Source organism: Phacochoerus africanus, chromosome 1, assembly GCF_016906955.1.
Source record: "Phacochoerus africanus isolate WHEZ1 chromosome 1, ROS_Pafr_v1, whole genome shotgun sequence".
Classification (NCBI taxonomy): Eukaryota; Metazoa; Chordata; class Mammalia; order Artiodactyla; family Suidae; genus Phacochoerus; species Phacochoerus africanus.
This window is the reverse complement of record NC_062544.1, coordinates 268,803,773-268,829,688: the sequence shown is the minus strand read 5'-3', so window position 1 is coordinate 268,829,688 and position 25,916 is coordinate 268,803,773.

Sequence of the window (25,916 nt, the reverse complement as noted above, 5' to 3'; positions counted from 1 at the left end):
CAGCTGTAGAAGTTCAGAGGCTTACAAACATCAATGTCTTTCTCCTGTGACTTATTCCAGTGTGGACAGGAAATACCTGACCCTCACTGAGTTGCCCTGTGAAAAGTGAGGCTCAAAAAACCTGATGGAAGATTTTACTCTGGCCCTAGCTGTAGCTGTGTGTAATCAACTGTTTTGCACTGACCCAGAAACCTCATGTCTTTTTGTATCTATGAACTGTGATATTAAGTTAGCAAGTAAGATAAGATCTGAAGTATTGTTCCTGAGGTGACAAATTTATTTGAACTTTAGGGAATGCCTTTACAATTTTACTTGACTAGATGATATTTTGTCATTGTTTCTAAAGAGATTTGTTTTCATATCAAGAAAACTTATCTGATTGCATGACTAGTAAATGCTCACAAAAGGGAATTAGAAGGATTCTAAAACAGAAAAAAAAAGGCATTAAAAATACCCATCGTTTGACCACTTTGAGAAAATTATTAATAAAATTTTCTACTATTGTTTAGTCCTCCACATTTTATGGGTGCACACAGACATAGAGGCACTCACACCTAGAAAATAATTTTATAATTTGGGACCATACCGTATATATTGTTATATTTTGTGCTCTAATTCTAGAACCCCACATATACCTTCCTACTCATAATTACTTATAAGTTACACTATCATTATTGCATTATAAATATATCACTTGATTTAATTTATTTTTCTTATTATCTCCTTTGTTTCTCATCCTATTTCCAGTTCTCAAAATTATATTTTAAGCTAAAATTTTTAGGATACTTGCCTAGCTTTTACAATCTACTAAAAGCTTTATGTGTATTATTATTATTATTATTTTATTTTTATTTTTTTGTCTTTTCTAGGGCCACACCCGTGGCATATGGAAGTTCCCAGGTTAGGGGTCTAATCGGAGCTATAGCCACCGGCCTACACCAGAGCCACAGCATCCAAGCCATGTCTGTGACTTACACCACAGCTCACGGCAATGCCGAATCCTTAACTCACCGAGTGAGGCCAGGGATTGAACCCACAACCTCATGGTTCCTAGCAGGATTCGTTAACCACTGCGCCACGATGGGAACATCCTATGCGTATTATTTTTGTAATAATATCAAGAACCTAAAAAAAAAAATCATTAATTTACTTTGTTTTCTATTTTAGCAGCTATTCATATCATCCTTAGAGTTTCCTCATTCTTCCTCATTCTAAGATAAAACTTTGATAGTCTTAAATATTTACATTTAACACAAATCCATCTCGTAAGGAAGTGGCCTAATATTTCTAATAATTATGCTATTTAATATTTGTTGGATATTTACCATGGTCAAGTGCTCTTTTTAAGCAGTGTGTATATATGATACCATTAAATTCTCTTAATCTCCTCAGTTGGTCATACTATTATCCTCCTTTCAAAGATAAATTAACTGAGGTAGAACAAATTTAAAAAATTTTTCCAAGTAGGTTGTACAGTTAGGAATCACACTGTGCAGATCTGACTCCTGAACCTTCTCTAATCAATGGTAATATTCTGTCCTCTAGAGTGAACCAAGCATCCTCTCACTGTTTCTTGAAGCCACCAGATTAGGTGGCTTATAAACCATAGATATTTATTTCTCATGCTTTTCTATACTAGAAGTCCAAGGCCAAGGAATGGGCAGATTTGGTGTTGGTGAGGGCCTGCTTCCTGGTTCATAGAGGGCTGTCCTCTTGCTGTGTCATCACATGGCAGAAGGGAGGGGGGAGCTCTCTGGTGTCCCTTTTGTAAGGACACCCCATCCTGATGATAAGAGCTCCAGTCATGAACCAATTACTTTCTCAAATCTACACATCCTCCTACCAACACCTTGGACATTAGTATTTAACACGTAAAGATGAGGGGGACATAAACATTCATCTATAGCAACCCAGTCTATAGAGAAGGAGTGATAATTCAATCCACAGGGGACAATGGAATCATGAAATCATTACTGAGACCATGGAAAACCTTTCTCTGGGTTTACTTGTTTGCAGCACACTATCTTTAATTGGGACAAATGGTCAGCATGCCCTTTTCCCCTTCTCTCTTTATGATCATTAAGCACAGAGATGTCTCTTGCCAACACAACACTGGCACAAATGAGTGGCTGAAGGGAGTTTTCTTAATTCCCCAGCTAGCATTTGATCCACTGCCAGCCTCCCTAAATTTAGGTCAGGATGCTGCTTTAGAATTTGGCAAGTATATTCAATTCCTACCATTTTCCTGGAACCACTACTTTCTTTTTATATTTAGAAACTCTTTTATTGTTAACTTGTTTATGTGGCACTTTCCGAGATTTCTCTCTATAGTAGCCCGTGGTGTGAGGCTGAAAGTTTAAAAAAAAAAATGCTTATTTTTTACAGATATAAAATTAAAGGTTCTTATACAAACATTGATTATGGATTATTTCCGATAATTATTTACTAATTTTCATGCTGATCACTGTAAGAACTATGTCTATTACTGAAATAATGGCTTACATTTTCAGATTTGGATGGAGAAAAAAATAATACTTCCAAGCATAATTTGCATACATATTTTTGACTTTTCATATGCATTTTGGAGAATGAGGCCTAAAGTTATATTTAGATATTTTCATATGAAGGGGAGCATTACTAACTGCTTCATTAGATTTTAACTAGAAGTACCCCTGGGTTTTTTCCACTTTCTAAGGTGTGTACATTCTGTATGAAAGGACTCATAAAATGTGCCTTTAGATATAATCATTTATATGTTCTTGGGCTATTACAAAGGGGTTGCTACAACCACTTCATTCTGTAGTGTGTAAGGGAGAGGCATGGAACAATTTTTGGGTTCTGGCCTGACATCACACAGTCACAACCACCACTACTACATGTATTGTATCTATTTGCCTCTATTCTTGCCATACAGTGAGCATAATTGGTATTTAAGTTGTAGGCACATCACACATGAGTTGTTATTCATACTGCTTAATAGTGACTATAGTAAGAGATTTTGAAGATTAATTCGAGCAGTTGTTTTTCTTACAAAGTTTGAAGATATATCATCTGCATTTGTTCTTAGCTCTAGTTCTCATTAATTTTAAGACTTGAATTGCTTATGGAAAGATAGAGAATTAGTCATTTAGTTAAGTATAGTATTGACATTATTTTCTTCTTTCCAAAAGATAAAATTTTTGAAAATGACTGCTTCCAAGAGAATTCAGTTGGGGATGATTATAGATAATTTTTTCTTCTTTAAGAATCAGTTTGAAACATCATATACCATGTTAATGTATACTGCTCTCTGTATGATTTCCTTTCTGGAAAATAAAAATCTTACTGTCATGTTTGAAATTGACAATGACATCTACATATTTATTTCTCGAAAAGATTTATAATAATAATATAATAATAACATGTTTTAAAAATTTAAGTGTGTTTCAAATTTTTCTATCTTTTAATCCCCCCAATAAGTTTATTGGGGTAAGTAAGCCTAAGAAGATGCCTCCATTGTATTAGGTGAAGACCGTGGCTCAGGGATAATGAATGATAAATAGGCCACACAGGCTTGGTTTGGGCCTAACCCTTATTGCTCCACAACCAATGAGTTTTAAAATTATGTCAATTTTTTTGAACCTATACTTGATTTATAATATTATATTTAGTTTCTGATGTACAACAAAGTGATTCAATATTTTTATAGATTATAATCCACTTAAAGTTATTTTAAAATAATGGCTAAATTTTCCTGTGCGATACAAAATATTTTATTATTATTATTATTTTGTCTTTTTAGGGCTGCATGTGTGGCATATGGAGGTTCCCAGGCTAGGGGTCGAATCAGAGCTACAACCGCAGGCCTACACCATAGCCAGTGCAATGTCAGATCTGAGCCACATCCACAACCTACTCCACAGCTCATGGCAAGCATAATTGGTATTTAAGTTGTGGGTACATCATACATGAGTTGTTATTCATATTGCCTAATACTGACTATAGTAAGAGATTTTGAAGATTGAGTAATCCTTAACCCACTGAGCAAGGCCAGGGATCGAACCTGCATCCTCATGGATGCTAGAAAGATTTGTTTCTGCTGGGTGACGACGGGAACTCCTACAATATATTTTAAAAATTTATTTCACATACAAATCTTCAACTACCTTTCTACAAACATTGAAATTAGCTGTTTTTAGGTTTAACATATTCTCTACATTGAGAAAAGCAATATATCACATTTAACTTAATATTTGTACCTCTGTCAATTATTTTCTTCTTCCACATCATCCCTTTGGACACATTGAGCACATCTACTGAAATTCAGAGAGAGAAAAAAACAAAACAAAACAAAACAAAAAAAAAACAAAAAAAACAAAAACAAAAAACTGGTCACTGCAGGAGAATAGCACAATGAAAACGTCTTGACCCTCAATATCATCAGATCCCTCAGATTCAACAAATCTAAACTCTATAACCTCAGAACCTTTCCCATTTCAAAGATACTATTAAATTCATTCAGTTTCTCAAGCCAAGAAACTTAGAGAGAAGAGATGGGAGTGTTTGACTAGAGAAAACAGAAGAATTTTGGGATGCTGGCCATGTTCTCTATGGTATTCTAGCAGTGGATGCATGACATTATGCCTTGGTTCAAAAACCAGAGATCCTCATGCTATAGAGACTAAATATAATATAAGCAAATTAAAAAATATAATAAACCAGAATATCAGGGGATACTGGGAAGGAATTCAGACTGTGACAAAATAATTAACTGTATTGCAAATGAATGACACATTTTCACTGAAGTGATGAGGGGTGAAGAGGCTGACCTAAGTAACATTGGAAAATGATATTTTGATTCTAAACTATAAGATTAAAGACAAAAGGAATAGTATAAACCAGTCTGGTTGGTAAAATTATTTCTCCCTGAGGTATGGGATAATAGTTCTGAAGGCATTGTGTATGAATTCCAGGACTGAACAAATAAGTAGATGGATGACAGATGGAGGATTCTGGGTTCCTCACTGGAGCTTCAAGATGAGCAGGGGGAAGAGGCTAGAATAAACCATGTGGTACTGTGTTTGAGCCAGAGATGTTTGAGTATGAATTCACGTTTAGCTTAATATAGCTATGGGTAGGAAGACATATAAATAATTATAGTTTGTGTGTACATGGGTCTGTATATGTACATAGTTTTCTAGCTTTGATCTCTGAGAGAATCTACAAGCCTGACATTCTTATAGCAATGAACACACTCTGTGTCTAGATCTTGGTTTCCAATTCCATTCTCCAATAAAAATAAAAGAGGCCTCCCTGGAAAAATGACTGATTCAAGAGATAGGGCAGGAATATACAAGGTGAACCTGGCACATGTTTTCTGTAACAAAAAGTCAGAATGTTCTCAAGTAACAAAAATATTTGCATAGTGATGGGGACATAGGAACCAAGGTAAAACAAAAAAACATTACCTAATGGCCAAAACTGGAATAATATGAGCAACAAAATAAAGTGGTAGTGCGTTATATTTAAAGCATAAAATAAATAGTCGTGACCACATAATGATGTAAATGAATAGCTGGATACAGAAATACATAGAATATTATCTCTTATGGAAGAATTCCAAGTACTTTAGGCAGATAATCTCCTCTTAACATGATGGGGCTTGAATGATACACCCATCTTGAGTATGGGCTGTGTTAGTGACTTGTTCACAAGGTGTGGAGCATGGAAAGGAGGAGGTAATCTTACAATGGAAGCACTTGGATAACTACTTTGGCAGATGATTAAGATTAATATGATCAAAGATAAATTTTAGTTGTATCCTTGATATGATGTGATGAGAACACTTTATCTCTGTGATGTTTCCTTTCAAAAAACTCATTACCCTGGTCTAACCATGGGAAGGTCAACAGACGAACCCAAATTAAAGGACATTATTTTAAATACCTGACCAGGACTACTCAAAACTGTCAAAATCATCAAAAATTAAAAAAAAAATTACTTCACACCTAATGAAGCTAAGAAGATGACATAAGTATAATGTGGCATTCTAGGATGGACTCCTGGGAAAAAATAATTTTAGGGAAAAATGAGTAAAATTAAATTAACTGTAGTATCTAATTAATACCACTGTACAAATGCTAGTTTGTTTTTTTTTTGGTTGTGACAAATATATCTTAATGGAGTAAGATGTTGGTGATAGGGTAAAATGAGCGAGTATTAAAAATCTCAGTACAACTTGAAAAAATTCTCTATATCTAAAAATACTCTAAATTTATAAAAATGTTTAAATTAAAAAAAATTAGGGATTACTTTTGGAGGTATTTCTTTCCCTTTTCCCAAATAGTATTTCATCAAAGTTTATTGGTTTTATTTCACTTCACCTCTATGACACAGCTTTGGTCTCGTCTATTTCACTAGCTTCCTAACTGGTTTCTTTGTTCTGTTCCTTAACAAACCAGTCTCTACTTATATCAGTAATGTTTTAAAAATAATTTTGCAATCTCTCACATTGTATCCATATAGTCTATTGTTATGGAACCAAACTTGGGTCCACTTGCCTGCATGCAATAAAAAGCTAATCTACTGGTAGTGGGTTGTGGTAGGGGAAAGTGCAGCATTTATTCCAGGTTCCAAGCAAGGAGTCCAGGTAGCTAGTACTTAGAAGGCCCAAACTACTTGAAGGCTTTGAGAGAAAAGTTTTTAAAGGTAAGATGAAGAAGGGGGGGTGTGGGGTATGTGATCAGCCTGTAGACATTGTTCTGATTGATTGGCAGTGAGGTAATTAGGAGTCAACATATCAACCTTCTGGTTTCAACCAGTCTGGGGTCTAAGCCCTTGTGGGCAACGTGTAGTTAATTTCTTCCACCTGGTGGGGGTTTCAGTTCTGCAAAACAGCTTAGAGGGTATGGCTTAGAGTATTATTTATAGTCCTTGAGGAGGACTAAAAGTCCTTGACTTTGTTTAATGGCTGAAGTATTATTATTTTGGCTTGCTTGACTGTTTCCTTTTCTTTCTACATTTTCTCCTTTCTCTGATTAAATTTATTCTTTGGAACTCAGGGAAGGGCTAGGAGGCTAAAGTTTTCTACAGACAAGAGGCAGGCAGAAATCATGGGGGTGGGGGTCTGTCCAGGGGAAGACCCCATAGGGTCCTGCTCGGTTACACTATTGCTGTTAGAATAAAATCCAAATAATTTACTATATTGGTTTAGGTAATGTTGTTATAACAGATAAACCTGACATTTTCAGTGGCTAAAAGCAATAGCTGTTTATTTTTTTGCCCACATAAAGTCCAAAACAGCTTTCCTTATAAGCACATGGCTTTCCTTCACAATGAATTGGTGAAAAAAAAGAAAAAAAAAAAGAAAAGATAATTTTGTGTCAGTCTGCTTCTACTGGTGGCTTCTAAATCAAAACAGGGAAAAGCACATGGAGAATTATTAAGAGGTCTTTATGGAGTAAGCTTGGAAATGGCATGAAACATCTATAACCATGTTTTACTAGTTATACTCAGTTGCATGACCCTAACTCATTACAAAGGAGGCTGGGAAATGTAGTTCAACAGTGAACCAAAGCAGTGGAGGGACAGAGTGAGGTAATCCGTTACAAAGATAGCAGTTTCTTCCTGACTTCACTTGGCCTCTGCTGTTCCACATGAATGGGGTTCTGAAGATAAAGTTCTTTTGGTAACCACACTGGAAGTTCTTCTTTTATTTGGTATTATAATTCCAACCTCCTTAGATCTTTATGTTGGCCATTTTCCGCATCCATTACATTTTTGGATTATTTATAAAATGCATGCATCGGATTTAAGATAACCTTCCCAGGGAGAACTTACTTAACATTGAAAATTCAAAATAATTCCCAGTTCTTCTCAATTTTGGCAAAACCTTTTATGTATTTCCAACCCCTATCACATTCATCTTATCAAATTTTAAAAACTCATTTATTATTTGCCTTCCTGCTTCCCTGCCAAGATCCATGGGAGCAGAACCTGCCTTTCTTGTTCACTGCTATGTCATCAGTGCCAGAGGAAGATCTGGTACTTATTAAAAAAAAAAAAAAACAGCTTTGTATTAATGAATAATGTTCAGAAATAATTGCTCTTCACTTCACTGAAAGAACAAGAAGAGAGAGCTAATTCTTCTTTGTGGAAGGAATGAAGGAAAGAAAGCACAAGAAATGATAAAACACGCATTCAAAAATTTATATGAGTGAAAGTTAAACTTCCAACAGAATATGGAGTTTCAGATTCCTTATCTAGGCTCCTATTAAGTCATAAACCTTCATTTCAGAATTGTGCAACAGCTCCAACGAGGGGTCAAACATTTCCATACCTAATGTGATGTAGTTCTTCAGGAGTTGTATCTACATAGTTCCTTCAAGGATTTACCAATTCTTCCAATACTACTTCTCTATGTCCTTTTTTTTTTTTTTTGGACAAACTGGAGGACTATCCATTTAAGTGAAGGAAGCACACTTGAACTCTAAATGTGAATCATGCTGTTTGTAACAGCCAACATTTCATATTTTTCCTTTTACTTTTTTTCTACTTTTTTGTGTTTAGACATGCTTTAGTAAGAGCCTAATAAATAGAAACTCCTTGTTAGCTGACATTTTTTAATAGAATATAATTTGAGTACTGCTTGGTGTTTTATTCACTAACATAACATTTTGATGCTATGAGTAATTTGTTGAGCTGTGATTTTTTTTCAGAAAATTCTATCTATTCACATACCTACAAATAAAAACACATGTATCTCTGCTTCACAGAAATATATCCATTAAGCTTCCCCTTGTTATTCAGCAACTTGACATTTCTTGAAAAGATAAAATGAAACTTCTTGCAACAAGCTATGACAGATGAAACCGGCTTTAGGAAATACGTTATAAGCAAGTCAAGTCATGTTAAAACAGTGATCTTTAACTGTCTTTTCAAGGTGTAGTTAATAACTCCTTTTTTCAATACAGTGAAATTTCACTCTAATGAAATAATATGAATAGCCCCAGTAATTTGCCTAGTCTCTTGGACCTTATGTAATTGAGTTGTAAATCCATTCTAATGGAATTTACCCTTTGCACATTTTGAACCATTTCCTTCCCGAATTGGCTCCCTTTTCAGTTCATATATATTAGCAATAAAGTTTTAGAGACGTGAAAGATTATGCAGCCCCTAGAGAGTGGGTACCATGTAGGGTAAATTTTACTCAATATTACATCTCAAAAGATCAGCCAGTATTTTGTTTCTAAATCTTCCATTCCATTGGAAGCTGGTAATGAAAATTTGTGTTAGAAAAATGGAAAACATTTGTGTGGTAGCAAGAGTAAAATCTTTCAGGGTTTTTCACAATATAAATTTGTTTATAAAAATGCAGGAAGATAAAGTATAATAAAGGAAGATAAAGTATACGTTCAGGAAGATAAAGTATACGTTCAGACCTATTCTTCAACATCAACTTGGTCGCCACGTGGAGAAATTCAGAAGCTATTCTCTCTCCATGCTTGAGAAAAACTGGGATCTTATTTTCTACTGTAGAAGTGTGGCCAAAAGAAATGTCCACAGAAGCCATCTGAAATAAATCAGTGTTGTAGGTTACTATGACTAATGCCAGTGAGATCTTTATGAAGTGAATGCCTTAATGAAATTGGACAGACACGGTGGTGCTATATGAAATGAGATTTCCTATAAAACGAACCTGTGTTTAAATCATGGCTCTTGCCACCTCCTATGCATATGTCCTGAGACAATTTATGTAACACTTCTGATTTCCAATTGCATTATGAGTAAGGCTGGGATTGGTAATCCCAATATAAAGATACTGTTCATATTAAATTAAATGTGTTATTAAATCCACTGGAGAAACACATTGTAACTATGATGAGGTTGTGATCTTTAGGGTTATATGGAGTGGAATCTTCCTGAGAAATCTATAAATGCAGTTAACTTATCTATTTAGATATTTCAATTTATAGATTACCCATATAAATATTGAATATCAAGGTAACTTCATTATGAAAGTCAATATATTTCTAAAATTCTTATTTTTGCTTTTAAATTGGTTTAAATACTAGTTGTGTTAACTGTAGAGTATTGAAATTGTATATCTCTGTTATACTATTTACTTGAAATTTGTTAACATTTATCATTTATTGACCCTGATTTAGTTATATAATGATGATATATATATTAAATAAAACCTAATATATAGTTTGTGTCCATTAATTGGCACCAATATTACTCAAAACTGATTGATCTACTAAAATTAAAATGGCCAATGCAGGCTTTTGGCCTAGGAAGAATTTTTTTTTAAAAAAAGACATATCTCTGGACAAAACCCATATTACATGATATCATATTTGATTTTATCTACTCTTTGGATTGTTTATATCTTTTTTTTTTGATAGGCAAGAAATAGATTTATTAAGATAGGACACTTGTGAGAGATGCAAGCAGGCAGGCAAGGAGCCTCTGCCTGTTTATATCTTTGATATACTACTGTACAAGAGTTGGTTTCTGCCTTGTTAATTTCATCAACCACTATAAAGACCAATTAGCTTTCTCAGGATGATCATTGGCTCAGTGAAATTAAAAGAAAACACCAAAGGGTTAACATTTTTCTTAATCATATGCTACTAGGATTTGAGGCCATTTTTTATATTCACACTTAAGAAAATCTACCAAATGTTGATGTTATCTGAAGGGTATTACAGAGAGAGTTGAGTAGTCTTCTGTTAAGAAAAATGGCAGTTGGTCCATAGGTGAAAGAGAAAAAGAGTCTGGAAGAAAAGGATCAAATGACTTGCCATTTGGGAAAAAACGCATGGGTAGTTCCCAAGTCAATATCTGGAAGAAAAAAACTGTGTTTAGGAGGGATTAATTTTACATGTTCCTTACTCATTACAGTTTGTATATTTATTTACTGGTTTAGTCATCAATCAATTCATTCAATGTTAACCTCACTAAAACAATTTTAAATATATTTTTCTGCTGTTTATTTGGAACTGTACTGAGAGGTAAATTAGATTGTTTCTTGAGCATTAAGCACTATCTCAAAAACAAAGAGATAAACACATCATAGAATCCTAGAAACATTCAAATTCTGAAGATGTTTCAAAATTTAGTTAGCATGACCTCATTCCAAATGCTACTAATTAATCAGCAAATGAATGGTAAATAGATGTACTATTTTTGTTCTAACTTTTCGCTCTAACTTTGTAATTACTTACATGTAAAATGTGTGACTCTAGTCATAGCGTATCTATTAAAATTTTAATTCCAGCTAAGTTAATGAGTACATGAGGAAGGAAATGCTTGCAAAATTATTATAATTAAGTTGCTTTAAATGGCCACATTTTGAGAACACAAGGAAATGAGTAGTTAGTTCCCTAAAGAGATAGGTGAATATACTGTAAGGAGCAAAATGCTCTTTAACATTTATAGCAATTTCTTGCTTTTATCATTCCAGCTTCTCTGATTGGAGTTAAACCCACTTGAGATGACGCATTCGACCTGATAGAAACAATTCACTGCACTAAATTGGCAATGAAGGAACAAAATACAACAATTTTTCAAGAGAAATTCAGTTCTGGCTACCACAATCTTTGGGAAAAAACAAACACTAGTGTCACCTGTCTTTATGAAAGTTACTTTTCTTATTATTTTTACCTCATTGCTCCAAGAAAACACCACAAAAACGGACCTTTTAAAAGTTCGATACTCTTTCAAAGGTCTCTTAAAAAGAAGTGGTAAATAAATAATTTTCAGCAGATGTTTCAAAAAGAGGACAGTGAGAAAATGAAATTCAGGATAGTTATACGTACAGAATTTTATTTTCCTTTGTTGGTGTTGTGCTGGATAAGTAGGACTGTGAGGTTGGATTGAATTATGAAAAATGGAAAAGTATAGCCTATAAATGAATAAAGCTATTTCAGGAAAACCATCAACATATCACTTGTTGCCAAATTGGAGACAGTATTTCAATACAGGCAACATTTACTACCTTCTTGTATCTTTTATATCTCTTGCTCAGTTTCCTTTTTCCTTGTGCTTCTGGATGTCCAGGGCTACATAGCAAAAATGGAAGTGAGTAACTGTCAAAATCAACCAAAATTTACTCTATTTAATTTCCCATTTTCTTTTTCTGATCCCATTAATGTTAGGTTCATACCTAGTATTTCTTTGGTTATTTTCAGTAATTCCAACTAAAGCATCGTCAATGACAGAGACTGAATTCTTCATCCCTTTTTATCTGGATTTTTGGGATATTTCCCACTTTGGGGCTTGTTGGGATGTCAATCTCCATAGCCTGTCCTCCCCTTCAGTGGATTGGAAAGAAATCCAGGCTCATCCAATATAACTCTTCATCTCCATGGAAGAATGATTGCTTAGCAAATAGGTATGAGGATCTAGCCATGCCAATTAAAATCTTCTTCTGATTTTTTTTTCCCCCCACTGGGAATCATGGAAATGGCTGTCTATCTTCACTTTGGGTCACTAGGTGGGAGGTTAGCATGTTGCTTTTCTTGGTTTTGAGAAATGAGCCTGTCTGAAGCACAGATGTAGGAGGTCAATATGGATAGAGAAGCAAAGATGACCTAAAATAAGCAATGGGAGACAGTCATGGCAGCAGTTATTTGAGCTCCCCTCTCCCCTGAAACAAGCATCCTTCCTGAACCTCTTAGTTATGTGAATCAATAATATCCCTATGTATGAGTTGATTTGAGTTGAGCCTCTGTCACTTTACAGCAGAAAAAAATTCTGTTAAATTCACAAGAGGTCAATATGCTTTACCCAACTCAAACAGCTATGTTGTTAATTAAAGTGGTAGTCATTAGAAGTAATTTTTGTTGCTGATAAGTATGAAATATATATAATAATAATTTCTGTTAAATTAATATGACTGATACAGAACTTTATATAGTTTTCAAAGAGATCACAGCCATTACTTCACTGGATACTCACAATAATATTTTAAGTTATGTAGGTACAAATATTTTTGCAGTTTACACATACAGGTATTTGGTTAAATTAATTGCTCATAGTAACACATTAATAGTTGAGCTTAGACAAATACTCAGGAATTTCGTGTTAACTTAGGGTTTTTTTCCCCACATGACAGACACTTCTGCTCTTTGGTGCTCCTTGTCTGTTCTGCCTTTTCCCATCCTCTCATCATCTCTTTTTAATTTCCTGGAGGTTCACCACTAGAGCCATACTTCATCTTTCTGCTACCCTATGCTCGTTCCTTCCCAACCTTCTCACCTCAAACACTCACATGTTTGTAAGTGGAGTCATAGTTCAGGCGGTGTGAATTGCCAGGGGGAATAGTGGAAATTCAGAACTATAAATCATGACTATATAGCTGAATAATGCTTCCTGCACAAATTGCAAAGACTTGGTTTTCTGATACCCTGCAAATGTGAAAAGGGATGCTCTAAGTAGATAATAGTTTAAACTAATCTCTCACTCTACTTGTGGAGGTCGTGTTACTACCAATTTAGTAGATGTGAGATATAAATGACCTACAGATGTGATTCTCCAGTATTAGCATGCCTCACAGTCACCTGGAGGGCTGGCTGAAACACTCTCAGATTTTCTGATTATCTATGCTTGAGAAGAAACCCAGGAATTTGCATTTTTTACAAGATCTAGGTGTGCAAATGTTCCTAGTCTTGGGATCACACTCTGAGAATAATTTACCTGAAGAAAAACCTCTTTTAAGTAGAGAGAGGTAATCAAATATTACTGGATTCCCAAAGAATCTAACTTTTTCTTCTTTCTGCTTTCTTCCAGAATTCATGACCAAAACCACTGGACACCTCAGTCTTCCTTGCAGGACAGTGATAGGTGTATCTTTTTGTGTCAATTATTGAGACTTGTCGTATTATGCTAAGGAGTCAGACAGGCAGCATGAGATAGTTGAGAGTATGAGACTTGGAATGAGACAACCCCAAGTATTATAGTTTCTGTGAATTTGAACACATTAATCCTGTTCTTATGCTCCTTAAAGTAGGAATGATAGTATTATGTACCACTCTGTGTTGTGGTGAGCATACATAAGATAATTAATGGAATATTTCAAACTGTGTGTGCCTTGAATAAGTACTATTCATGACAACTTATTATATTATCTAAAAGGTACTTAGGTAAAGTCAAAGTATGATCATTGGCAGTATACACTGGTATAGCCAAACTGACTTCCAAATGAGTTTGGAAGCCTAATGTGTTTATAATTTGATGACTGTGTAGATAAACAATGTTTGGGCGCTCCATAATAAACAATCTGTATTATTTCTCTCTTAGTCATTAACATAGAATGGCAGGTGCAAGCATATTTGGTTGTTGCTTACTCTGAGTTTTCCCCATAAAAAAAGACCTGATGGTACCACAAAACTGAGCATGTAAAGCTGTAACCTTCAGTGACAGCCTTTATTACACACAGAACAGTGATGTTTCCAAGACTTGATCGTATTATTTATATGCTTCCTTATTGGCCTTTTGTACATTTATTTGTGTCTACCTCAAACACTATTTCTACTTACCCTTCTTGCTTAACTGATTCATATTCATTTTTTAACTTTTACTTTGCATTTTATTCTAAGTGTGAGTCTGAAAGCATCTTATGTATTTCCTAGTAAAGCATCTAGTATAATAATTTATAAATATAAATATTTAATTCAATATTTTATTATTTCTCTCCACTATTAGAGTCAAAGTCCCATGAAAGTACAGACCATCTGTACCTATGAAATAAACATTGACTGAGGTCCTACTGTGTAAGAGAACAGGGGCTAGAGATTCAGGAATAAATGACACTCTGTTTGCTTATGATACCAAGATGTATGAGTAGATGTAAAAATCAATGGAATATAATTTTGAGTTGGAATTAAGAAAAGGTCTTCCTTTCTTGTCATTGAAGTTGAAATTTAAAGATAATGAAGAATTAGTCACTAGACAGTGTTGTGAAGAGCATTCAAGGTACTATATATCTATCAAGAAACTTATCTGGGGAAGTGCTTAGTGAATTCCAGAAAAGAAGAAAGCAAGTTTGACTGGATCAGGGTGACCAAGGATAATGCTGGATGCAAAGTGAACCCAGAGATGTGATATAAGCAAAGGGTAAGTTTTTCCTGAGGTTAAAAATTTAAATGCCAAGAGGAAAACCAGATGGTGTTTTCTTACAGAATGAAAAATAAAAGAGGGTTTTTGTTTTTTTTTTTTTTGATGACGTGGAATAAGCAGAAATTAACTTTGCATGACTTGAGGAGTGATTGCAAGATCAAGAAGAGAAGATAGATGAAAAACTCTGTGGCGTTCCCGTCCTGGCTCAGTGGTTAATGAACTCAACTAGTATCCATGAGGATGCGGTTCGATCTCTGGCCTTGCTCAGGGGGTTAAGGATCTGGAATTGCCCTGAGCTGTGGTGTATGTTGCAAACATGGCTCAGATTCTGTGTTGCTGTGGCTGTGGTTAGGTCGGCAGCTGTAGCTCTAATTCAGCCCCTAGCCTGGGAATGGCTCTGGTGCAGCTCTAAAAAAAAAGACAAAAGACAAAACAAACCAAAAAAAAAACCAACCAGGGAGTTCCCGTTGTGGCTCAGCGATTAACGAACCCGACTAGGAACGATGAAGTTGTGGGTTCAATCCCTGGCCTTGTTCAGTGGGTTAAGGATCTGGCGTTGCCGTGAGCTGTGATGGAGGTTGCAGACACAGCTCAGATCCTGAGTTGCTGAGGCTCTGGAGTAGGCTGGTGGCTACAGCTCTGATTAGACCCATAGCCTGGGAACCTCCATATGCCATGGGAGCAGCCCTAGAAAAGACAAAAAAAGACAAACCCCCCCCCCCACAAAACCCAAAAACAACCAAAAACCCCTCTGCCAACAACCCTGATTCATTGCAGAAATAGGATGCTAGCTGGATGAAGGGGTCAAGGGTTAAAAAAGGCTTTTTTGTTTTGTTTTGGTTTGTTTTTTTCAAGTGGGAAACACACACCTAGAACATGATCAAGTAATTGCCAACTCAACATTTTGATATGATTTAAGATATCAAACTAAGCTCCTTGTCAAGTTAAATTGAAAATCTGGAGTCAGACATTTATTATAATTCAAAGCTATTTACAATTGTATGCTCTGGTCTTAAAGTTCGATGGTAAGCAGAGCCTTTTTCTATTTTTCATACATAATACCTAAACTCTAATCCCTTACAAGTTACTTTAGAAAGTCTAAATGTCAAGAAATATATTTTTTCAGTATGAAATCTTGTGTTACGCTTCTTTAAACTTTACAGATGTGGACATTTCCCATAGGTGCAGAAATTACTTCTACTCTGATGTCAGTATTTTAACGCCCTTTAATTACTGGAGCTCTGCACTTTAACAACACGTGATTTTTTAAATCAAGCAAAAAGCAAAAATAAATGAAAAATTATAAAATGATACTTTTTAAAAATTAGTTCACTTGGAAAAATATCATGTCAGAAAGAAAGGAATATTTTTTTTTAGTGAATTAAAAAAACTTGGCCATAATTTTCAATCTTGTAGACATGATCAATCAGAATGGAGTGCTGAGTTTAACAAATAAGACAAAAACCTCCACTGTTATGCTGGTAATCCTTCAGGAGAGAAAAGCAATTGTTTCCCTACTTCTCTCATAGGTTTTCATTGTGAGAAAGTCAATTTTCTAAACAAAAATTGTTGTGCATCTCAGTAAGAGGCGCTAAAAGTCAAGGTGTCACCAAAGTTGGTAGCAAAAACTCTGGGCTTTTTGGTTGACAGGGTGGTTACCAACTGGAATAAAGATGGGAGAAAAATTGTGTTCATACCAAGAACAGCAAATTCATCAATGTTGTTTTTAGAAGAGAAAACTGTTTTTAGAGAGAAATGTCTTTTTCTTTTCTTCTTGCACTTGTTTATCTCATCTGTCAGATGCCGTGCATTTCCTTTTAGATGCTGGAAAGTTCAGTTCCTTCTCTCAGTAGAGTTTGACCATGAGTTAATCAGGTTTAGGGGCGACTGCCTACCATCTAATGGGGCAAGATGACTGGTCCTATTTTCTCTCTTTCCTCTGCTCAAAATATGATGCAAATGTAAAGCGAACACCCCAGAAGCTTCTTTAAATCGTATTTCACAGGGCATCAATGGATACTTTCAAACATATCTGACTCCCCATGAACAGGATAAAATCAGTTTCTGTGACTCGAATAATGTTTTTTTTTTCTCAGTGAGTGAGAAAAACTTCCCCATGAGAATTTTAAAAATTATTCTTTTTTTTTTGTCTTGTTGTTGTTGTTGCTATTTTTTGGGCCGCTCCCGCGGCATATGGAGGTTCCCAGGCTAGGGGTCAAATCGGAGCTGTAGCCACCGGCCTATGTCAGAGCCACAGCAACGCAGGATCCGAGCCGCGTCTGCAACCTGCACCACAGCTCAAGGCAACGCCAGATCATTAACCCACTGAGCAAGGGCAGGGACCAAACCCACAGCCTCATGGTTCCTAGTCAGATTCGTTAACCACTGTGCCACGATGGGAACTCCCTAAAAATTATTCTTCCTTGGGGTTTCCATCATGGCGCCTTGATAACAAACTCAACTAGGATCTATGAGGATGTGGGCTTGATCACTGGCCTCGCTCAGAGGGTTAAGGATCCACCATTTCTGTGAGCTGGGGTGCAGGTCTCAGGTGTGGCTCTGTTCTGACATTGCTGTAGCTGTGGCGGACAACTGTAGCTCTGATTCCTCCCCCAGCCTGGGAACTTCCATAAGTTGCAGGCGTGGCCCTAACAAAACAAAACAAAATTACTCCTCGACCCCAGAAAAAACAAAAAAACTTTATCAGGGGGGTAAACTCATCTCTCCAAGGAGGCTTCTGTGTTCAGCCAAATACTCCTACTGCTCCATCACCACTTGCAACTCTGCACCAGAGAACAAATGTCAGGGAGGCTTGCAGTTTATTAAAAGCTATTTAAGCTGGATAGTTTTCCTTTTCCAAGATTCTGGAAATTTCCTTTTCAGAGATATTTTAAATGAATTAATCATCTCTTCAGATTCCTTTGGGCATGTCCTGATTGTTTTGCATATTTAGGTTCTTTGTGGAAAATCCCTTCCTAACAGCCTCAGGCAAAGCTTGAGGCATCTTAAAAGGGTTTCTGCCTAAGTAATAAAATCCTCCTTGTTCCCAAGAAACCTCTGTTTAATTTCAGGCAGTCCTCATAGGGAGTGGGACATATTTGCACTAAAAGCAAGATAGGTGAGTGAACACTTTTATTGGTTTCACGTAATCAAATCTCTCATTTTAATTATTTCCTTTTATGCGACACTCCCAGGCTAAAGCCACCCACATCCCTTTTTCCTTCTGAAATGACATGAAATATTAAAGCTACTCAAGTACCTATTTGCCTGCGACATAAAAACCTGATAGCTAGGGGAAAAGTCCTAATTTTGTTTATATTTCAATAGGATGTTAATACCCTGGGTCCTTTCTGTCTTCTATTTTTTTTTTCTTTTCCCTATTCTAGTTTAAGCATTGAAGGATAAATGCAAAACAATAAAAATAAATACTCAGAACTATTCCAATTATAAAAGTGTGTTATTTAATAGGAAAATAAAAGCCAAATTCATTAATTTAATAATCAGTTCCTCACCTAAAAGTGGGTTTTTTGGTTGGTTTTTTTTTGCTCTTTAAGGCTGTATCCACAGCAGATGAAGTTCAAATTGGAGCTCCAGATGCAGGCCTACACCACAGATACAGCAATGCCAGATCTGAGCTGCTTCTGTGACCCACACCACAGGTCACGGCAATGCCAGATTCCTAACCAACTAAGCAAGACCAGAGATCGAACCCACGTCCTCATGGGTGCTGCTGGGGTTCATCACCACTGAACCACAATGGGAACTCCCTAAAACTGTGTTTTTGTACTCCTATTTTACTCCCTAGAAATGAGAACTAAGAGACTAGGTATAGAGCTGAGAGAAATATCAAATAAGCCGTACAAACAAGATCAGAAGACTGTGTAGAAAATGCTGAGCACAAGTCTCCAGAATGTAAAAGGAAATGACAATACTGATTCCATTCATATTCTGTCTTTTAGATTTTCCATCTGGATTTGAGATAGAACTTTAGACTCATAATCCGCCAATTCCTACTCATGTTACATTCTTTCTCTTTTAATCTTGCAACCTGACATGCCCTTTATTTTGTTTCCATCCTTCTTTCTTTTTTTATTATTATCTTTTAATAGTTATTTCCCAAATAAATTTTTTTTTCTACTGTACAAGGTGACCCACTTACACATACATAATACATTCTATTTTCTCACATTATCATGCTCCATCATAAGTGACTAGATATAGTTCCCAATGCTACACAGCAGGATCTCATTGCTTATCCATTCCAAAGGCAAGAGTTTGTATCTATTAACCCCAAGCTCCCCAACCACCCTACTCCCTCCCCCTCTCCCTTGGCAACCACAAGTCTATTCTGCAAGTCCATGATTTTCTTTTCTGTGGAAAGGTTCACTTGCACCTTATATTAGATTCCAGATATAAGTGATATCATATGGCATTTGTCTTTCTCTTTCTGACTTACTTCACTCAGAATGAGAGTCTCTGGCTCCATCCATGTTGCTGCAAATGGCATTTCATTCTTTTTTATGGCTCATGAGTATTCCGTTGTATATATACACCACATCTTCCTAATCCAGTCATCTGTAGATGGACATTTGGGTTGTTTCCATGTCTTGGCTATTGTGAATAGAGCTGCAATGAACATGTGGGTGCATGTGTCTTTTTTAAGGAAAGTTTTGTCCAGATATATGCCCAAGAGTGGGATTGCTGGGTCATATGATAGTTCTATGTATAGATTTCTAAGGAATCTCCATACTAATCTCCATAGTGGTTGTACCCATCCTTCTTTCTTAAATTAAGAGCCTCATCATTTGCTTAGCCATCTCAGTTAGAAATTGCAAAGTGGTCTCCAACACTCTCCTGGCCCCCATTTTGGAGTATCATTCATAACCACCACAAGACTTTATCAGGTCAAGTATATCTATCTCTTCCACTCCACTGGCTCTATCTGATTTTCTATTTAGATAGAAACTCTTCACTGTGCTATAGCATAGCTTCTGGTATCCAGCATCTCTTTTATCTTCTACTGTCATGAGGATTATTTCCTAAGACTGCAGCTATATCCAATCAAGCCTCTGAGTTAACAAACTGTTTCCTGGATTCTATGGCATAAAACTTTAATATGCTTTCTCATCATCATAAAAGACTATTTAAATTCATGTGAAGCTGACAATTTTTAGTTCTCATTTCTAGAATTCACACTCCTTTGAATCTTTCAATATAGAGTCCATCTTTATGTGTCATTATTTGTGAATTGCTTTCACTCTTCTCATTGCTCTTTGCTAATACCAGATATATTTCTGCCACCCTAATGGGATTTTCTCCACTTAAAATTATAAAAATATATATATTTTACATATATATATATATATTATTTCCTTTCTCAGTTAATGGGGAAAACTTCTAGATTTGGCGTACTTTCTCTTGAATATAAAGAAACTTCCAAAAATGAAATAGTGTATATACCACATTCATTCTTTCTCCCAAATAGGAAACTATCCTCCCTGTTTGTAATATGTTTACACCTCGATGCTAAATCTTTTCTAGCAACATTTTTATAGGTGAACTATCAGATTTTTAAAGATATTGCACTACTTTTTAACCTCACATTTTAAAGTCAAAAACTCTCTAAAAAATTTTGCTCTTTATGAAATGTTTAACAATATTCCAAACATAATACCAGCTCTCCCTTGTTGTCTACTTAGATCGTATTCATACATTTAAATGTTAATTTTAAGATTCTGTTGAAGAAGTGTCTTCTTTCTAGACTTGTGACTCTTTCATGAATTTTTGAAAACTTTATTTAAAGAAACTTCATTGGAATTCCTGCTGTGGCTCAGTGATAACAAACCTGATTAGTATCTATGAGGATGCTGGTTCAATCCCTGGCCTCGCTCAGTGGGTTAAGGATCCAATGTTGGTGTAGCTGTGGCATAGGCTGGCAGACCAGCCACAGCTCCAATTTGATCCCTAGCCTGGGAACTTCCAGATGCTGTGGGAGTGGCCCTGAAAAGACCCCCCCCCCAAAACAAACAAATAACCCAAAAAAGAAAGAAACTTCATAGCCCTGAAAGTGTCATTACTCTGCCTCTGATCATCAAGTTCTTCTTCTTCTTCTTTTTTTTTTTTAGTCTTAATTATTTATTATTTATTTTCTAAAAGATGATTGGTATGGAAATAGATATGAGGGTTCTCTTCTGTAATTTGAAGCTCTCCCACTCCCACCTTCGAGTGTATCTCCCATTGGCTGGGAATTTCTAAATTAAAGCAATGAAATCTTAAAGATGGACCCCAAATGAATGAACTTCCTTTCCCTAAATGCAGAAATAAGCTCAAAAGAAGAGTATTGGATTTGAGAGAAATGCAAGGGTAGGGAGTGGAGGGTCAATGATTCAGTTCTGACCAAAGAGATGTTTCTGGTGTCCTGCCCACATCTACCCGAAGGCTTTATGGTGCAAACACATGAAACTCTTTTTTTCTTTAAATGTATCTTCCTTTTTTTTTAAAAAAAAATTGAGGTATAATTGATGTATAACATTACATTTGTTTCAGGTGTAAAACAGAATGATTAATATTTCTGTGAAATGATGACCTCAGTAAATCTGGTTATCATCTGCCACCATAAAATTTACAAATAGTTTTTCTTGTGATCAGACCTTTTAGGATTTACTCTCCTAGCAACTTTCAAATATGCTCCACAATGTTATTAAGTGTAGTTACCACGCTGTACATCGTATCACCATGATGTTAATTATTTCATAACTGGAATTTTGTACCTCCTGACCCCCTTCGCCCCTTTTGCTACTTCCCATTCCCCTAGCCTCTGGCAAGCACCAATCTGTTCTTTGAAACTATAAGTTTTGTTTTGTCTTGTTTTGTTTTATAGATTCCACGTATAATTGAAATTGTATGGTATTTTGCCGGAGGCCCGCTCCAGCGGCCAGGGAGGGAGTATACGTCCTGATCGGAGAGGGATGTGCATTGGCGAATGTACAATTACGGAGACAGCCTCTGTCCCTTCTTTCAAGGCGCTGGACTGCTCAAACTTTATTGGCAACAGTGGTTGATTATATACACAGTTTTTCACTACAGGTTACATCCCAGTGTTAAAAGTACATGGGTTAACTATTACATGGCATAGCAGCTACGCATCCTGTTTTAAGATCTCTATCTTGGAGTTCCCGTCGTGGCGCAGTGGTTAACGAATCCGACTAGGAACCATGAGGTTGCGGGTTCGGTCCCTGCCCTTGCTCAGTGGGTTAACGATCCGGCGTTGCCGTGAGCTGTGGTGTAGGTTGCAGATGCAGCTCGGATCCCACGTTGCTGTGGCTCTGGTGTAGGCCGGTGGCTACAGCTCTGATTCGACCCCTAGCCTGAGAACCTCCATATGCTGTGGGAGCGGCCCAAGAAATAGCAAAAAGACAAAAAAAAAGACAAAAAAAAAAAGATCTCTATCTTAACTAAACTTAGTGAGTACTTTGAAGAGGCCATAAAACACAAGGATTTGGCATTTACAAACTTTGTTTGTAGACTGGTGCTTATCTTCAAAGCGTTATGGAAGGGAGACAGTGTAAATAAATATAAACCAACTTAATTAAACTAGCTATCACTAAAAGGCTTTTAAAATCAAAGACAAAACTCACAGCTAGGTTTTTTGGATAAGATATGGCTAACTTCTATGGACCTCATTAAAATCCTAACTCTAAAGTTTACTATATAACTAGTTAATAGATAAACACTATGTTTTAACTAAGTTGGATTTAAATAGGGGAAAAGTCCTTCAGGATGAAATTTTTATTATACTATTGTTGTAATTTTGTTAAGTCACAAATCACCACAGGACAATAAGAATGGGAAATAAGAATAATAAGTAAATAATCAGGAAAGACTGAGAAAAACTGAATAGCAAGTGAATAACAGAAAAGATTAAGTTATCCATGGAACAATCCCCACTCAGCAACACAAAATGGAAATTATTTCCTGGGAAATTTAGTTTTCCACCTATGTCAGCAGGTAAGCCTTATTGTCTTCTGGGGCCTGTCCTCGGAATTGTACCGTTCAGACAGGTATCCCCTTGTTTAGGAACCTGCCCTCAGAATTGTACCGTTCAGGCAGGCCTCTTTTCCTGATTAGGAGCCTGCCTTCGGAATTGCACCGTTCAGGCAAACTCCCTTCCTCGGCTCCTTGTATCTTCTCGGCTCCCACAGCATTTATCTTTCTCTGACTTATTTCACTTAGCATAATACTCTCATTTTGCCATGTTGTTAAAAATGGCAAGATTGCATCCATTTTTTATGGCTGAATAGTGTTACAATTGTTTCTATATACCATAGCTTCTTTATCCATTCATCCATTGATGGACACTTAGACTGTTTCCATGTCTTGGCTATTATAAATAACGCTGCAATGAACATGAAGGCACATACAACCTTTTGAATTAGTGGGTTTTATTTCCCCCTTAGGACAAATACCCAAAAGTAGAATTTTTGGATCATGTGCCAGTTCTATTTTTAATTATTTGAAGAATCTTCATTTTGTTTTCCATAGTGGCTGCACCAATTTACATTCCCACCAATTCACATTCCCACCAGTTCATGTGGATCTCTTTTTATCCACATCCTTACCAACAATTGTTATTTCTTTTTTTTCTTTTTTTTTTTTTCTTTGTCTTCTTAGGGCTGCACCTGTGGCATATGGAAGTTCCCAGGCTAAGGGTCGAATCAGAGCTGTAGCTGCCAGGCTATGCCACAGCCACAGAAACGGGATCTGAGCTGTGTCTGCAACCTAAACCACAGTTCATGGCAATGCTGGATACTTAACCCACTGAGTAAGGCCAGGGATGGAATCTGCATCCTCCTGGATGCTAGTCAGATTCATTTCTGCTGAGCCACTATGGGAACTCCAACGACTGTTGTTTCTTTCTTTTTGATAACAGGCATTCTAGCAGGTGTAAGGTCTCACATTTTTTAATATAAAGCTTTCTCTGCCATGTCTCCCTACTCCTTGTTAAACACCAAAATTCTTAAGTGTTCTAAGGAGCTAATGGTGACACATTCTCAATAGATTTTGGTTGTTGCTGCTACTGATCAACTTTCTTCACTTAGTTTCAACCTATTTTCTTTTGAAGTGATTATTCTTAGTTCTTACAAATATTCTTTTTTTTTATCATTTGGGTTATATTTCTCTTATCAAATTGCCCTGATTTATTCCTCTAAACCCAGTAGTCATTTCTCCTTTACCAAAATGCCCAAGGTTTAAATTTATCACTTGATGCCCATGTAATTACCAATGCCTATTTCCTTCCAGCCCTAATTCCAGCTCTCTGACTTTTGCACAATTCTGTCTCTTGCCATAGTAATTGTGTCCCTCATATTCCACTTATGTTACTGGGTACTTGAAGTATTCCCTGACATAAATAATAACTCATCTTTTGTTGTCTATTTTAAACTTGACAAACTGTTTAAGATACAAATCAGGTTTTACATCCTTCTTTGAACTGTTTCAAGAAATCCAGTGACATCTTTTTTTTTTTTTTTTACACCAATAGAAATTCAGCGTTCCATGTTATAATTTTCCAATTTTACTAATAAGTATGGGCTGGATTTTGTCTCTACACCATTCATATCCCTCTACTTCAGGATGTGAATGTGATATATCACAGTTTCCTCCAACCAAGTCATGGCACCATTAATATGATACCTCACAGTTTCCTCGGTCTCCATCTCACTGTAGCAAATCATTGGAATGGTGGATGTTTTACAAACTTATTAAAGTGAAAATGCATTTTCGGAGAGGGAGAGAGAGACCTCAGGTACGCACAGATTAAAAAGAGGGCCCAACTCACTCTGCAATGGTCTTTATACCCCACAATGCCTATCTGAGTGGAAACAAATTTGATCTTCTGATCGGTCTTGGGCAGGATGACTTCTTTGCATGGGGAACGGGTTCTAAAGAGGTGGGGTGAGGAATGGGCAACATTCCTTCTCTAGCAGGGAGTGAGCAGCCCAGGCTGGTCAAGGTGGGGGAAGGGGAATTACAATGAGACATGGCCAGAGGCTTTTGGGTTTAATTTCTTCGAAAGGGACTTGAAACCTATAACAGATGTATTTGAAATAGAACTTGAAAGAGGTAATTAAGGTTAAATGAGATCATATGAGTGGACCTTAATCCAATCTGACTGATGCCTGTACAAAAAGAGGATATTTGGATACATAAGGAGACACCAGCATCCTGTGTGTAGAGAGATGCAGCAAGAGAGTGGCCACCTGAAAGCCAAGAAATTTTCTCAGGAGAAACTGGAACTTCTGGCATCTTGACTTTGGCTTTTCAGCCTCCAGAATTGTGAGAAAATAAATGTGCATTGTTTAAGCCACCCAGACGGTGGCATTATTTTTAGGCAGCCTTGGCAAATTAATACATACAAAAATAACTTAGCTATAAAAATTATGGTAATAATTTAATTTATCTACATCAAATTAATTGGTTATAAGTATTTTATGGTAAATAATAAAAAAAAAAGAACAGGTGACTATTAAACCTGCCTGTTGTTATGTTTACTGTGAGGCATTTGTGTTAAGACCATGTAATTCAAACAAATTCTGAATTCATTACTTTTAAAACCCTAGTTAAAATGCAAGTATTAATGGAAAATATAAACTATTGACTTCTGTAGAAGGATAGCAAGTGTCCTTAAATCGGTTATATTTATTGAAAAAAAGAGAATAGTTTAAAGAAAAATAAAAAGGTTATTGAAAAAGAGAATTAATACATTTCCCTCAAATAATCTTAAGGTACAGAAAGAACATGAAACTCAGGTTATT